Below are 15,764 nucleotides of genomic sequence, written 5' to 3'. Positions count from 1 at the left end.
CTGCTGAGTGAATTTGCTGAAAACAACCACCTCTCATGTTTACATTTCTTTCTTCCAGTAACACATGGATTAGGAAAAGAAAAGGGGGATAATTAAGACAGCAAGGGTAAGCATCAGTTAATCCAAAGCCAGATTTTCCAGACAAATGATCTCCAAATGAACACCTGTAAGCCAACCCAAGGCACCAAGTCACACCATGGCAGATTCCTCCACTTCTCTATACAGGGAGAGTCATTAGCACTGAGGACCATCATCATTCAGCGTGTGATGGAGGATTTTCCATTACAGGAGGCCTAAGCACTGCTGGTGAACTTGTCAGGGATATTTTGGGGGACTGTCAAGGTTATAGGACAGAGGGGGGTGCTTATGTAGTGGAATGTGAGAGCACTTACAGGGCCCTGAAAATAGTTTCTTTAGAGGCGGCCACTGATCAACTGTTTAAGGTCAGGCCAGTGCTCCGAGCGGCACTTTTGTGTGTAATTATACATAGCTAGAGACATCCCCTCTCATTGCTGAGAACCTTAGTGAGACATCCTTGAGATTTTTAGCCAGATTCCAGTTCAGTACAGCAGGTCCAAGGTCCAGAAGGGAAATGGTGATTTGAAGCCAGGTATGTAATCATGGGTGAATGACTTCCCTGAGCCTCAGGCTACTCATCTATGGAATTAGTCCTCGCCTAATGTATGGGATTGCTGTCAGCGCCCCATGCGATAATGCGGGGTAGTGATAAATTGATCACTGCTAGGTAAGGATCGTAAGATATTGTTATTGGGATTGTCAAATGAACTCAGACAGCACTGGGGGAGGGTAGAAAGGTGAGGCTTTCTCTCTGAAGCATGAAGTAAACTTTCAGATCCTTCACTGGGAGGGAAATAAGTCAGCTTCTAGAAAAGGGTACAGGGGAGAAATAGGGTTGTTTTTTTTTTTTTTTTTTTTGGTAGGCTTCCATTTATGTGAAATACCCAGAATAGAGAAATCTATGGATACAAGAAGTATATTAGTGATTGCTTAGGGCTGGGGGTTGCTCAGGCCTTAGGGAACAGGAAAAATGGGTAGTAGCTAAAAGAATGGGAAGTTTATTTTTTGTGTGATGAAACGTTTTGGAACTAGATAAGGTGGTGATTGTACAACAAGGTGAATGCACTGAATGTTACAAAATTGTTTAGTTTAAAATGGCTAGTTAGATAAGACACGATTGATTCAACTTAAATTACAGTAGCTGCTATATAAATTTTCAATAATATTTTTCTTAGATATCTGCTTATCTGTTTACCCAGATGTTTATGTACTCAAACTACTTTTGTCAGCTGTCTCTCAATTACTCTCACTTCCTGTCTGTGTCTCAGTTTCCTGATCTGTAAAATGAGAATAATAATATTATCCATTTCACTCATTTGTTGAGATTAAATGAGTTACAGATGTAAATATATCTAAATCCATATAAATCTGTTCAAATTCGCATCCATGTAAATCTGTTTACATTTACATCATATTTTTATATATGTCTATATATGAATATATATATAGGGTCTAATAAGCAATATATAATATATCACATGATACTTAATGCCTAATATATGCATATATCTTATAAATTTAATACTTTAACATGTTTTTTGTTGTTTCTCAACAAAAGTGAACTTCTGGCCTAGAATTCCTTATATTGTCCCAGAAGAGTTAGGGTAGTGACGGTTTGTAGCTCATCAAGTAGTCCACATATGTCCATATCTTAGCCTTCTTGGTAGCTGGATTAGGACCGTGTGACTTATTTCCAGTCAAAGGACTGTGAATAGAAATAGAGACTATGGCAGTGACACATCCTGTTGGGAAGGGGATACCAGCAGTCTTTGAGAACAAACCAGGGCCAGCGCCATGGCACAGTGGGTTAATCCTCCGCCTGCGGTGCCAGCATCCCATAAGGGCACAGGTTCAAGTCCTGGCTGCTACACTTCCAATCCAGCTCTCTGCTATAACCTGGGAAAACAGTAGAGGATGACCCAAGTCCTTGGGCCCCTGAACCCACGTGGGAGACCTGGAAGAAGCTCCTGGCTCCTGGCTTCGGATCGGAGCAGCTCCGGCCATTGCGGCCATTTGGGGAGTGAACCAGCGGATGGAAGACCTTTCTGTTTGTATCTCCCTCGCACTCTATCTCTCAAATAAATTAATTAATTAAATATTTAAAAAGAGAGAGAGAACAAACCTATTGTCAGCTCCTTGTTCACCCTACCCCAACTCTGCAATGTGTACTCTGGAACATATGCAGCCTTAGACACGGCATGGCTTTTTAACCTGAGAACTTGAAAGCTACATGGGAAATAAGAAATAAGAAAGTATATCTTGTCACATAGGGGCTATCTCCTAAAATTAGAAAGAACAGAGGCGTTTCCTCCATAAAACCAGAGCTCTCTGCATGTGATAATTGTTTTTTTTGTTGAGAAACAATCTGGGACATTCTGGTTTGTCTCATTCCATCACCATCCAAAACCTGGTTCTGGCAGGGAAATGAAAAGAGTTAAGAATAAGGAGGGACAGAAAAGGGAAGCAGAAGAGGTGCAAAGTGCTGTAATGAGTGAACAGTACACAGATAATGAGGCTCAGGCCTAACCCTCCTCACTTTGACCAAGTCACTGAATCTTTCTGAGATTTTGTTTCTTCTATAGCATGAAAGAAGTAGATAAGGTGATCATTAATGTCCTGTACAGCCCTGGTACCTTAGGATTCTACATGTAGGTGAGAAATCTTTTCAAAGTCTCTTAGGCTCTTTAGAGAGTTAGAAAGAAGACAGCCAGGGTACAAGCACTGACTGGGAAGTGTTTTGAAGGAATTTTGGGTGGGAACTGCTTAGGAATACCTAGTCCTTTTGATTAAACATTATTCTGCACTTTGTTGATTAAAACTTGGAACCTATACTTTCAAAATGGAGGAAGAGTAAAGTTGGCTTTAAATATATTTTATCTGACCATGATGAAAGTATTAAAATTGCACAAGTGGGAAATTTACAGCGCACTTTACATTCTGTCCAGTTTTGCACTAAAGAGACTAAAATCCAGTATGTTCTCAAATTAGCTGAAGAAACCCCTTGTCAAAATCCTCCCAGTCCATCTGGTTATCATTATTAAAGCCTTGTGGGGTATGCGTGCTTTCCATTGGAAAAAAATGAATAATCCCTTCAAATATGTAATTTCATAGGCTCTGAAATATGAAAGCAACCACTAAGGGAGCTATCAAAGAAATCTGAAGTGCAGTATGAGTTATCAAGGGAAAAGTGTTAAAGAATTTTCAATAACTGGAGGTTCAACAGGCTCTAAGACCAAAGCCTAGGACTGTAAGAACACCTCATGGAATTCCTAAAGATTCTGACTCTTTACACAGAGGCATCTGAATCTAAGAAGTAAATTGTGAACCATCTGGACCATATTAGGGTGTCTGGGGCTTAGGTATGGCAAGCAGCCTGCCCAGAAGTGCGTTTAACACAACCGCCCTCCCAAAGCACAGCACACCTGAGAGCTCCTGTTTTCAAGCCGTGGCATTGTGCTGCAAGAGTGCTTTGCCCTGTGCTAGTCTTTCTTTCACACATAAACCCAAATGAGAAAATATTTTCCCCCAAGTAGGCTGTAGTAGAAAGAGTGAGGGCCTGGATTCCGAGAGATCTTGAGCCAGATCCAAGCTCCCAGTCCTCCCACGCACGAGCTTTGACTCTAAAAGGGCAATACCTGTCCCACAGGAGAGACTCAACAGCTCCTCTTGACCTATTGAACTGGGACAATTGCTTATTGGATCTGATCACCAGTTTCCTTCTTTTTTTAAAAAAAATTATTTATTTTATTTATTTTGAAGGCAGAGTTGGGGGGGGGGGAGAGATTGTCTATCCATTGGTTCACTCCCCAAATGGCTGCAATGGCAGGAGCTGGGCCAGGCCAAAGCCAAGATCCAGGAGCTTGTTCCAGGTCTCCCACGTGGGAGCAGGGGCCCAAGTGATTGGGTCATCCTCTGTTGTTTTTCTGGGAACATTAGCAGGGAGCTGGTTTGGAAGTGTAGCAGCCAGGACTCCAACCATAGCCTATATGGGATGCCAGCACTGCAGGCGGTGGCTTAACCCACTATGCCAGCCCCCAGTTACCTTCTGATAGGGTGTGTTCAAGGGTATAGATTCTAAAGGCAGAGTAACTGGGACTCAGACCCTGAATTTACACATGCCTAACTAAGCACAGAAAGCTTCAATTTCTTAATCTGTCAAATGGAGAAAATGATAGTGTTACCTTCATATCCTGATTATGATTTATAATTACATAAGTAAAAAATGCATAAAATAGTACCTGGTACTACATAATAAGCACCATATGTGTACAAACACATTTTTATATATGTATATATTTAAAATAAGGAAAAATAGAGAATTTCAGAAAATACTGAAAATTTCTAAGATGTGATAAACTCTCCAAAATATTATAAACAATATTTCTACTTAGTTTCATTTTATTTATTTGTTAATATTTTATGTACTTATTTAAATTTGTTATATTTTTTAATTTGAGGAGCAGAGAGACAATGAGCTCCATTCACTGGTTCACTCCTCAAATGCCTGCTATGGCCAGGACTGGACTAGGCTGAAGCCCAGAGATGGAAACTCAGTCCAGGTCTCCCACATGAGTGGCAGGGAGACCATTTCTTGAGCAATCACTGTTGCCTCCCAGGATCTGCATTAGCAGGAAGCTGGTGTCAGAAGCTGGACGTATGCATAGAATCCAGATATGAGATGTGGGGCTGGCACTGTGGCATAGCGGGTAAAGGAGAGGCAGGTGTCCTCCCTGCGTCGTCACCATTAGGCTAAATGCCATCTCCTACATATATTTATTCTTTCTCCTTCATTATAAATTGCTATTAAGGTCTTCAGCACCCTGCAAAGGCCTCCACAAAAAAGCAATATTCCCTTCTACTGTTCAGTGCTTTACAGCTTACTGGACTTTTGCAAATAGCTTCATTTGATCCTGACCTCAAACCACCTCCACCATGCCATCCCACACCATGAAGACCCCATCTGGGTTGTTCTGGTGTATCCTCCAAGGAAGCCTGGTGCTTGGCTGGAGACACTGCTGACTTGGCTCCCAGACTTGCCAGGCTCTAACAGAGCTCAGATTTGTCTTCAGCATTTCCTGCCACCTTCACGGGCTGCCTTACACAGCATGGGAGGTGATGTCACTGCTGCCATCCTCGCTCTGGACCTGGGATTGTTCCCCCACTGGAGCGAGTGGGTGGGACTTTGAAAGTTGCAAACTTTGGATGAGAACTTAAGTATGTCTTCAATTTACTTGTGTTTTTGAGTGGGTGAATACACGCAAAAGGGGAAACACCCTTTAGGAATGCGACATTGCCATTAAGTGTTATGAAATTCACACAAAAAAATGCAAATCACAGTACTGAGTGCTGGCGAAAATGCGGTGAGACCGCTACTTAAGCAGTGATAGTGGGGCTGTAAATTATTCCAGCCTCCCTAAAAGTGATTTGGCAATGCATGTATAAAGAGATTTAAAATTGTTCATAGTTCTCCAGAAGGGAAATTTAACAAAAGCAGGGATATTGTCAGGTTTTTTACTTCTTTCCCAGGTTAGAATGATGTTCACACCTAGTAGGTCCTTATTAAATATTTGTGGGATGAGTGAATAAAAGACTTCTCAGTCATTTAGGTACACTTATAATAGTTCAATCTAAATACACAAAAATACAAATACAAAGAAATACAAAGTTGTATGTGTGTTCACCACAGTATAATTTACAATAGTGAAAGTTTGGAAACAATTATATAAAACGGGAATTATGAGATAATTGTTTGGAGTGTTTTTCAGTTTTTTAATGATGTCTTTGGCTGAATTTTTAGTATGGAGAAAATGCTGATCATAGACTTTTCATTTAAAATAGAAAAAAGAAGAGTATAAAATTTTACATCTACTATGATCTCAAATTTGTTTAAACAAATTGTTTTAAGCATCAAAAAAAGAATGGAAAAAAACAAACCAAAATAATACAGCAGTTATTTCTCAGTATTGATATTAAGATGCAATTTTTTCAACTTTTCTGTCATAAGCATGTTACTTTTTAAAAAATATTGCTTTTTTTTTTGCCTGCACCGCAGCTCACTAGGCTAATCCTCTGCCTTGTGGCGCCGGCACACCGGGTTCTAGTCCCGGTCGGGGCACCGGATTCTGTTCCAGTTGCTCCTCTTCCAGGCCAGCTCTCTGCTGTGGCCAGGGAGTGCTGGCCCAAGTCCTTGGGCCCTGCACCCCATGGGAGACCAGGAGAAACACCTGGCTCCTGTCATCGGATCAGCGCGGTGCGCTGGCCGCAGCGCGCCAGCCGCAGCGGCCATTGGAGGGTGAACCAACGGCAAAAGGAAGACCTTTCTCTCTGTCTCTCTCTCTCACTGTCCACTCTGCCTGTCAAAAAAAAAATACTGCTTTTTTTTTAAAGATTTTTTTGTTTATTTGAAAGTCAGAGTTACACAGAGAGAAGGAGAGGCAGAAAGAGAGAGAGAGAGAGAGAGGAAGAGATAGAAAGATCCTCCATCCGCTGTTTCATTCCCCAACTGGCTGCAATGGCTAGAGCTGTGCTGATCTGAGCCAGGAGCTCCCGCAGGTCTCCCACATGGGTGCAGGGACCCAAGGACTTGAACTGTCTTCTACTGCTTTCCCAGGCCACAGCAGAGAGCTGGATCGGAAGTAGAGCAGCCATGTCTTGAACCGGCTCCCATATGGGATGCCAGCACTGTAGCCGGTGGCTTCACCTGCTGACACAGCGCCAGCCCCGTGCATATGTTACTTTGGAACTGGGAAATATGTTAGAAAATCCCTTTTGAACTTAGGAAGAGGGAGACCAGGCTTGTGGTCCAGTTCTCCTGTATGCTGATTGGATGTTGAGGTTCCAGTGCACCGGGTGCATTGCGTGGTTCACAGGACACATGTGAGAGCCTGCAGTTTTGCAAAACACTTAAGCACAAAACCAAAGTGGGAAATGACAGCTGTCATCCTGCCACCGTTGTTGCAAAGTGACAGCTGTGAGATCCCAAGCAACATCTCTGAGTTTGCCTAGTTAAGGCCACAGGTTCACACTTCCCTCTCCCAGCCTGTGGGAATGGAGTCACACAGCCAAAGGGGAGCGGATTCTGTGCAGTGCTCCTTGGCCCCTCAGATGGCCTTTGCCTCCTTGAAGATGGATTCCCTTCATATTATGCTTCCAAATGGTATTTTGTCAATGCAATTCAAGTTTAAAAGGGATATTCATCCTCCCCAAGACCCAGGGAACTAGCTTTGAACTCGTGCTGTGAGATGAGTTATTGTGAGCTTTGTGAGCCAATTCACCAGCTCTTTGGAAATAAGCAGCAGCCTGGATGTAATAACCCAGTGGCATTCTGGTTCAAGTGACTGACTCTCCCTGACTCACATCCCCTCTTTGTCATGGTGCCCAGGACTGTGATAATGGAATAGACTTGGGGAGAAATAAAAGCGGGGGATGTGGTCCCAGTTGCAGGTGGTTCCTCCTGTCCCTTGCGCCAGGCAGGCTTGGACTCGGGTGCGATTCTGTTTGCAGACAGTATATTCATTTTCGTGGACTGTCATAACAAAATACCACAGGCTGGGTGACTTAAGCCACAGAGGTCTGTTTTCTCACAATCGGGGAGGCCAGAATTCCAAAACTGAGGCGCCAACAGATCTAGTTTCCTCTGAGGTCATTTGCCTTGGCTGGCAGAGGGCTGCCTTCTTGCTGTGTCCTCACATGGTTGTCCCTCAGTCTGTGTCATCTATGTCCTAATGTCCTCTTTCTGTAAGGACACCAGTAGTGTGGATTAGAGCCCACCCCAGCAACCTGATTGTAAATTAATTGAAGATACTAGGGTTGAGTATTTCAGTATATAACTTTTTTTGAAGGAGTGTTGTGGTTCATACCATAATAGAGACCTGGGGAGAATCAGAATCGACAGTGTTGCCACACAGCAAATTCAGGCCTGATGTTAGCAACCCCTCCCATGTGATGGTACTAGTATGACTCCTGAGGGGAGGGAAAGCATCTTAGAGACCCCTAGGACCTAGCGCAGATGCCAAAGCAAAGCTGAGGAACAGAAATGGGAACCAGCTCCAGTCTCCCAGCCTCGAAACGTCGAAGGCCTCATGTCTCCTACTTTCCCCCGCTGCTCAGCGCACAAGCAGGAGCCATCTATGCTTTTTCCTCCACCACATCTGCTCAGCCCTGTGCTGCATCGTCTTCCTTTACACCCACCATGGCGACAGCCTCATCACTGCCACCTGGCCTCTAGCCTCAGCTTGGGATCTTGGGAAGTGTGAGCCTGTGGCCTTAACTAGGCAAACACGGAGATGCTGCTTGGGATCTCTACTTGGGATCGCTCAGCTCCCCAGACTTCCACTCAGCTAGCAGAGGGCTTGGTAAAGAGAAAATTAGAACAGTCTCTCCCTGCTAGGTTACCTTCCCCTCACCTTCAGGATCATCAGTTGTTCCTTAGGCCAGCAGGTGAAGCTGTGCTTTAGATCTGTCCATGGCTGCCCACTGCCTCCAGAGTAATACAGTTAGCAGGGCTTGCAAGACTCCTGCCCTACCAGTCATATCTACCAGATGGCCCAGCACCCCAAATCTTCACTTTCTGGAGGTTCTCTGTGGCAGGTACCCCCATTCTTGGACTTCTTTCCTTCTACTGGCTCCAGGCTTTATGAACGATCCAAAGGGAGGCCCGACTCAAATATCACTTCTCTGCAAATCCTTCCCTGCTGCTCCTTCCAGCCTGCAAAAATTTTCCTTTCCCTACTCTGTAGCCCAGTGCACCTGGCGCATACTGCATATCACCTTGAATTTCCTCAACTTTGTGTCCCTCCCTGTAATGCGAACTCCTCCCCCATCTTTATATTGCTGGTGCTCTGCATAGCCATGGACAAAGTGAGTGCTCAGTAGACAACTGCTGAATAGGTAGGTGGGTGGCACTGTGGGAGTGTCTCTGCCCCATGATGGTCCAGGCTGTGAGGTTGTTGGGTTTTCTGATTATAATCTTTTTAAAGGTGAATTTAAAAACTCCCTTTCAATGCTGTTCAAGACTGACCCATCTATAGCAGGACCTCAGTCCCCCAGGGGCCGAGTCACCACCTGGTTTGGGGCAGTCAGCAGAAGTGCTATAAAGTGCAGTGTCAGCTACGTTAAACTTAGGTGCGAGTTCACAGAGCTGGAGAAGGAGGCAGACTTGGGGATGTGTGGGTGCCTAGTGGTCTAGCTGTCAGAGTTCTGGTGCCATAGAACACACTGTGGAACTTGACAAGTGAGGTCCCTTATTTGTGTCATTTCTTATGCAGCCTTCCAGGAAAGAGATCCAGAAAAATACGGCGGTCAGAAGCAGAAGCACTGCTTCCCGTCATGAGCCTCTCTAAACTGGACATGCTCTAAGGGGAAAGAAATACCTGGCCCAGTGGCCCAATGTTTCTTTCAAACAGTTCTCTTAGACCCAGAAATTTTGATTCAAACAAAATCTCAAATAAGGAAATCTGACATATAACACAGATGAGTGTGCTGAGAGCTGCATGAGAGCACCATGGGGAAGTGAGCCAGGCTGTTTCCATGACATCCTTTCCTACCCCCACTTCTGTGGAGCCTCTGAAGACACCTTGAGGATCAGACTCGAGATTGGCATCTCCAAATAATTTGCCCAACCTTGGAAACTCGTTCACTCACTCACTCATTCATGCATTCATTCAATCATATTCTCTCTCCCTTCTCTTTTTTCCCCATTTATTCCATGCCTACTACATGCCAGGCTCTAAGGTAAAAATAAATATGTGTATGACACAGTGCCTGCCAGTGGAAACTCAAGAGTATAAATGGGAATACAGATTCATAAGCAAACACTTGCAGTTAATCTGAAAAATGTTTTTAGATTATTGTGCAGTTACCTCTTATAGCAAAGTTACCAAAAAAGGAGAGGGCAATTAATTCTCCAGTCAGTACCTGAAACAAGATTAGCTGATCTCCCAATGCCAGTGAACTTAATTCCTCACCCTGCCGCTGCTACTGGAATAAAACCAAAGAGTAAGCTTTTCTTTTAAGGACCTCTGCACCTCCTGCACCCCGCCACCTGCCAGCTCAGCCATTATTCCCAGAGGTGCTGAGTGCACAGAGGAGGCTCTGGGAGCGAGGGAGGCTGTGGGAGGAAATCTCTCTCCAGCACTCTGGACACACAGCTGCCACCTCACAATGCACAGGGCCAGGGGCTGTCCAATTCTTTTGTCCCCATCCACTAGGGAGTTAGAAGAAGTATTGTCCCCAGAGGTCTTTAAATAATGTTGTCACTCAAGAGGAAACCTTAGGAAAGCCCAGGCTTTCTTTCAATAGAAATGAATTGAGGCCATTAATAGAAGAAAGGTCCTTCCCCCACCCTCCATACTTTAGTGGATGGAAGGGCTGTGCAGAGGGTCAGGCCTCTGCACTCTGTAGCCACATTCCAAGACCCTACTTGAGGCTGCCATTTTTGCTTGCACACAAGTCTTGGGACAATGGCTCAGCCTGTAGCTTGATGTGTTTGCACTTTCTGTTTTGGGACTGAAATATGTGATTTGATGCTGTCATTTTCGACAGAGCCTCCTTTGACTCAGGAGCCCTTGTAGGACATGAATCCAATCATCTCACTATGGATTCCTCACCCATTTTTGTGGGGGCCAGAGTTAGTCTTTACTTATGGCAAGAGCTGGAAAATTTCTGAAATAAGTAATTACTATGTGTTAGCAGACAAACTTGCTTTATTATTTTGAGAGAATCTAAGAAACGAAGGGAACTAATGGGTTTCAAGGGTGAAAACTGAGGCAAGCATTGCACTTGATGCCTGGTTCCCATATTATGTTCTCACAGTTAATTGTGATGTTATTTGTCTCTCTGTCCCTTTGGTCTGGAGCTCAATGGGGGCAGGACTGTGATGTCTTTTGCATTGCTATAGCCCACTGCCTAGCACACTGCCTGGCACATAGGAGACATACAAGAAGTATGTTAAATGAACACATGAGAAGAGATTTCATATGATTTTCTCATGATTTGGTGGAATTAGTGCTTTTAGCTCATTTTAAAAGTGTAAAAATTGAGGTTCAAATTAATTTGCTTAAGGCCAATCATTGACAGACATGGCATTAACCCAGGACTTTCAAAGAGAACCCTTATTTATGCTTCAGTTTGAAGCCACTCATTTCTCACAATAAAGCAGCAAAGAGAAGGAAATCTTTCTTTCCAGTGCCCTAGGAACAACGCAGTTTATGTTCTATCCCCCTTTCCAAGTGCCAGACAAGCTATCTCCCCATAATTCTAACTTGACGCCATAACAGGTCTCTTTCTACCTGGGTGAGGAGGGTACTTGCTAACACAAACTGAGAATGGTGGTACTTTCCACTGGCTTTCTTTTGGAGTATGATTCTGGCTGTAAGAATAAAACTATTTGGGGGACCAGAGGAAGATGTGAACTGGGGTAGTGACAAAGGGCTTTATTCCAGGGGTGTAATTGAGGATGAGAAGGATTTTCCTGGATGGTTGGACACCAGAGACGGTATGAGCCAAAGCATGGCAGGGCCACTGAGGAGAGAGAAGAGTTATACGCATATGGAACAGCAGCAGCCAGGGATTCTGTCTTGCTCCCGTGCAAAGCCTTCAGGAACGCTAACCCATGAGGTTCTTTTTTAAAAAAAGATTCGGTTATTTACTTGAGAGGCAGAGTCACAGAAAGACAGAGGGAGAGACAGAGAGAGGTCTTCCATCTGTTGGTTCATTCCCAAAAGCCTGCAATGGCCAAGGCTGGGCCAGGCCAAAGCCAGGAGTCAGAAGCTTCTTCTGGGTCTCACACATGGGTGCAGGGCCCCAAAGACTTGGTCCATCCTCTGCTGCTTTCCCAGACACATTAGCAGGGAGCTGGATCAGAAGTGGGGCAGCTAAGATTCAAACTGGCACCATATGGGATGTGGTGTTGCAGGCAGTGGCTTTACCTGCTATGCCACAATGCCAGACCCAATTGCCACATTTTTAGCCCTCTCCCTAAGATCTAGACTTAAAAATACTCCACTGCCTACATGACATCTCCCAGTGGATGTCTCAAAGGCAAACTCAATGTTTGTAAAGTAAAATTTGAGATGAGATCCTCTTCCTCCACCCCTTCCCCAAAATATTCCTGGTCCCTTAATTAGTGTCCAATCTCAGTGCCACCACCATACATCCAGTTCTGATGGCAGTGATCTGTGACCTCTCTCTGACTCAATACCCATATCTCTTCTATCATTGGCTACTGTGCACTTTATTTCTCCCATGCATCCTGTATCTTTCTACTTCTCTCCATCTGCACTCCACCATCTCAATACAAGCTGCCATCATCTCCTACCTGGGCTATCTCAGGGAACTCAGAATGTTTTTAGTTCCCTGCAAACATTCTTACTGGAGCTAAGTGATCTAAGCACATAATATAGTTTATCTATAGGCACAGTGTTGTGCAGCAAGTGTCTGGAACCTCTTCATTTCCCCCTTCCCAGGCCCTAGCAACTGTCATTTTATTCTTTGTTTCTTTGAGTTTGATTATTTTATATACCTCATATACATGGAATCACTGTCCTTCTGTGACTGGTTTATTTCACTTTGCATAATGTTCTCAAGGTTTTATCTGTGTTGCAGGATTTTCTTCTCTTTAAAAGCTGAATAATATTCCATTGTATGTATATATCACATTTGTAAAAATTCATTCATCTGTGGAGAGATGTTAGTCAGTTTTCCATCTCTGTAACAAAATACTTGAAGCTGGGTAACTTACAAAGAAGAGAATATTCTTTGGCTCACAGTTCCAGAGGCTATAAGTCTAAGAATGCATGGCCTGATGTGTTCAACCCCTGATGAGGGCTTCATGACAGAGGACATTATGGTGGGTGCATGTTCCAGAGGGATCGCATGGCAAGACAGATGCCAGGGACCAAGCAGGGGTCAGTCTTATTCTTTTGTAGCAACCCACTCTCACAGGATAAGTGTGGCTCCACAAGAACCACATTAATCCCATTCAGAGGTGGTGCTCCAGTGATCTAACCAACCCTCACTAGACCCCACCTCTTAAAGGTTCACCACCTTCCAACATTGTCACACTGAGCACCAAGCTTGCGAAACACAATCAAACCATATCCAAAACATAGCAAGGGATATTTAGATTGTTTTCACACCTTTGCTGTTAACTCTTCATTTGAATTTCATCTCTCTCTCCCTTTCTTTTAAATACTTATCTGAAAGATTTAGAGAAAGACAGAGAGAGAGAGAGAGAGAGAGAGAGAGAGAGAGAAAGAGAGAGAGAATCATCCATCATCCATCCAGTGGTGGACTCCTCAGATGGTTGCAACATCCAGGGCTGGGCCAGGCCGAAGCTACGATTCCAGGAGCTTCATTCAGGTCTTCCACATCGGTGGTAGGGGCCCAAACACTTGGGCCATCTTCTGCTGTTTTCCTAGGAGTACTATCAAGGAACTGGATCAGAAATGGAGCAGCCAGGACTCAAACCAGCACCCATATGGAATGCTGGCATCACATCTTTACCCACCACACCACAACGCCAGCCCCCATTCTCGTTTTCTACGGAAAGAAAATGAAGCTTGAAAAGCTCAGTAATGTACCCAGTAATGTATCTGGTAAGAGTCTGAGATGAAATTCACACTTGAGCAGTTTGACTACATCACTCATAATCATTATCTTATGCTACAGTATTTCTCAAAATGTTTAAACCACAACCTGAAATTAAAATTACACTTTACATCACAAGCCAGTACACATAGCTAAATATCATACACACACACACATTAAACAAAAGTCATATACACATAATTAACCAACCATTTAGCAAAATAGTAGTTATTCTTACTAAATGTGATAGTCTTATTTTTTCTACTTCAGTGTATGTAATTCTTTTAAATGTTGGGTTGTTCCCTACTCTTTCTCAGATGGAGGTTGATTGAGTTTGACAAGCACTGTTACAGTTTATTCTCCTGGAGAGAATATTCTATGTCTATCCTCAGGCTTTGTCATTCCCTCACATTTGGGGAGACAGCACTATCACAGCATGCTTGTCCCTTTTCCTCTAGGCAAAATTATCATAGGTAAAGATCTGGCTTATCGTGCGAGAAGGCTGGCCAGGAAACACTTACTTTGGTAGACTGATCAGTCTCTAAGGTGACTGGTAAGTTATTATAAAATGTTCAAAATCATAGCACAGAGTCTAGTGCTATAAAGTCTATGCAACATAGTGATTACAAGCATGGATTTTAGCAGCACACAGAACTGAGTTCACATTCCATCTCTAAAACTATGTAATCTTGGGTAGATTTTTCTTCTTCATAAGGATGTTGTGGAAAGAAAAAATGGAAGTACTATATTGCTTCATTCAATACATGCCACAATTCTGTCTCATAGTAACACTAAAAAAAGTAGTATTGACCTTTATTAATTTTTGTTATAAAATATAAAGTAATCCCAAACCGAGTTTCCATCTGTAAAAGCAACTTTAAAATTCCAGACTACTAAATAATGGGACAATTAATCACTCAGTGAGTTAGTCAATCAGTATTAATTTAGACTATTAGTGGGTTATTTAGGGGCCAGCGCTATGGTCTAGTAAATTAAGCCTCTACCTGCAGTGCCGGCATCATCCCATATGCGCTCTAGTTCTAGTTCTAGCTCCACTTCCAATCTAGCTCCCTGCTAATTCACTGAGAAAGCAGTGGAAGATGTCCCAAGTGCTTGAGACCCTGCACCCACATGGGAGACCCAGAAGAAGCTCCTGGCTCCTGGCTTCAGATTGACCCAGCTCCACCATTGGAGACATTTAGGGAATGAACCAGTGGATGGAAGACCTCTCTCTTCACCTCTCTTTCTCTCTCTGTGTAACTCTGACTTCCAAATAAGTAAATAAATCTTTAAAAACCCCATCTGCTGAAAAATTGGTCTGTTGGATAAATTTGTCCTTGGTCTGCTGACAGCAGCCTACCCATGGGCACATGTGAAACACATGAAGCATGTGTGTCTACTGCCTGTTCAGAGACCCTCTCAAAATATGAGTTTGTCGTATTCTTTCTGGTCACGGTTCACCTTTTAGCTCAATCCTCCCAGGTTGGGTCTATCAAAGTGCAGTTTTGTTGATGGAGGAAGGAGGAAGCTGCCTCCCTTGTTCTCAGCTGGTCCCCTGCCCATAACCTTCCTCTGCCATTATCTTGTTGAAGTTCGTCTGACTTAGAGGGCCATCAGAGTGCCAAGAACAATATTATGTAAATTTTAAATAATAATCTCTTGGGAATAGAGGGTCATGAAGCAGTCAGACTGCCACAGGGAACTTTTCCAAGAGAGTGATTCATAATCTTTCCAACCATCCACCTCTGTAACCCTTGTTCAGTAAGGACAAAATCCTGCAGTTGCCAAGTATTTCAAGAACAGATTCTTCCATTTCTCTTCTGCGCTGGTCCTTATCCAGCAACTTCACATAAGCTAGTCTTTCAATGGCAAAACAATTGAAATAGCCATTATTCTTACATGCTTTTGAATGGCATTTATTAGCCATATGCCCTTGGCCTGTCATTGACCCATTTGAGCCTCAATTTCCTCTTCTATAAAAGAGGATAATAACAACTGCCTTGTCTAGGATCAAATGACATAAACCATTTGAGAGCATTTTGAAAACAATAACTCAGTAAAAATATGCAAGGTCTTTTTATCATTGGAGTAGATGGACA

General features: G+C 43.4%; 1 protein-coding gene across 2 annotated transcripts in view; it reads left to right on the top strand.

Moving 5' to 3' along the window:
* Nucleotides 1-15,764, top strand: part of ME3 (malic enzyme 3) — a 196,315-nt gene that overhangs the window by 57,426 nt on the left and 123,125 nt on the right. The window contains exon 1 of one of the 2 annotated variants that reach the window (XM_062196843.1): nt 521-610. The exons of the other annotated variant lie outside the window; for it this stretch is intronic. The gene's annotated coding sequence lies outside the window, so the exon portion shown is untranslated. Of the gene's footprint in view, nt 1-520; nt 611-15,764 lie in introns of those variants that run through there. 2 annotated transcript variants of the gene reach the window in all.

This window comes from Lepus europaeus, chromosome 7 (genome assembly GCF_033115175.1).
Source record: "Lepus europaeus isolate LE1 chromosome 7, mLepTim1.pri, whole genome shotgun sequence".
Lineage (NCBI taxonomy): Eukaryota > Metazoa > Chordata > Mammalia > Lagomorpha > Leporidae > Lepus > Lepus europaeus.
Note: the sequence above shows the minus strand (reverse complement) of the source record. Positions and strands in the feature narration are given on the sequence as shown.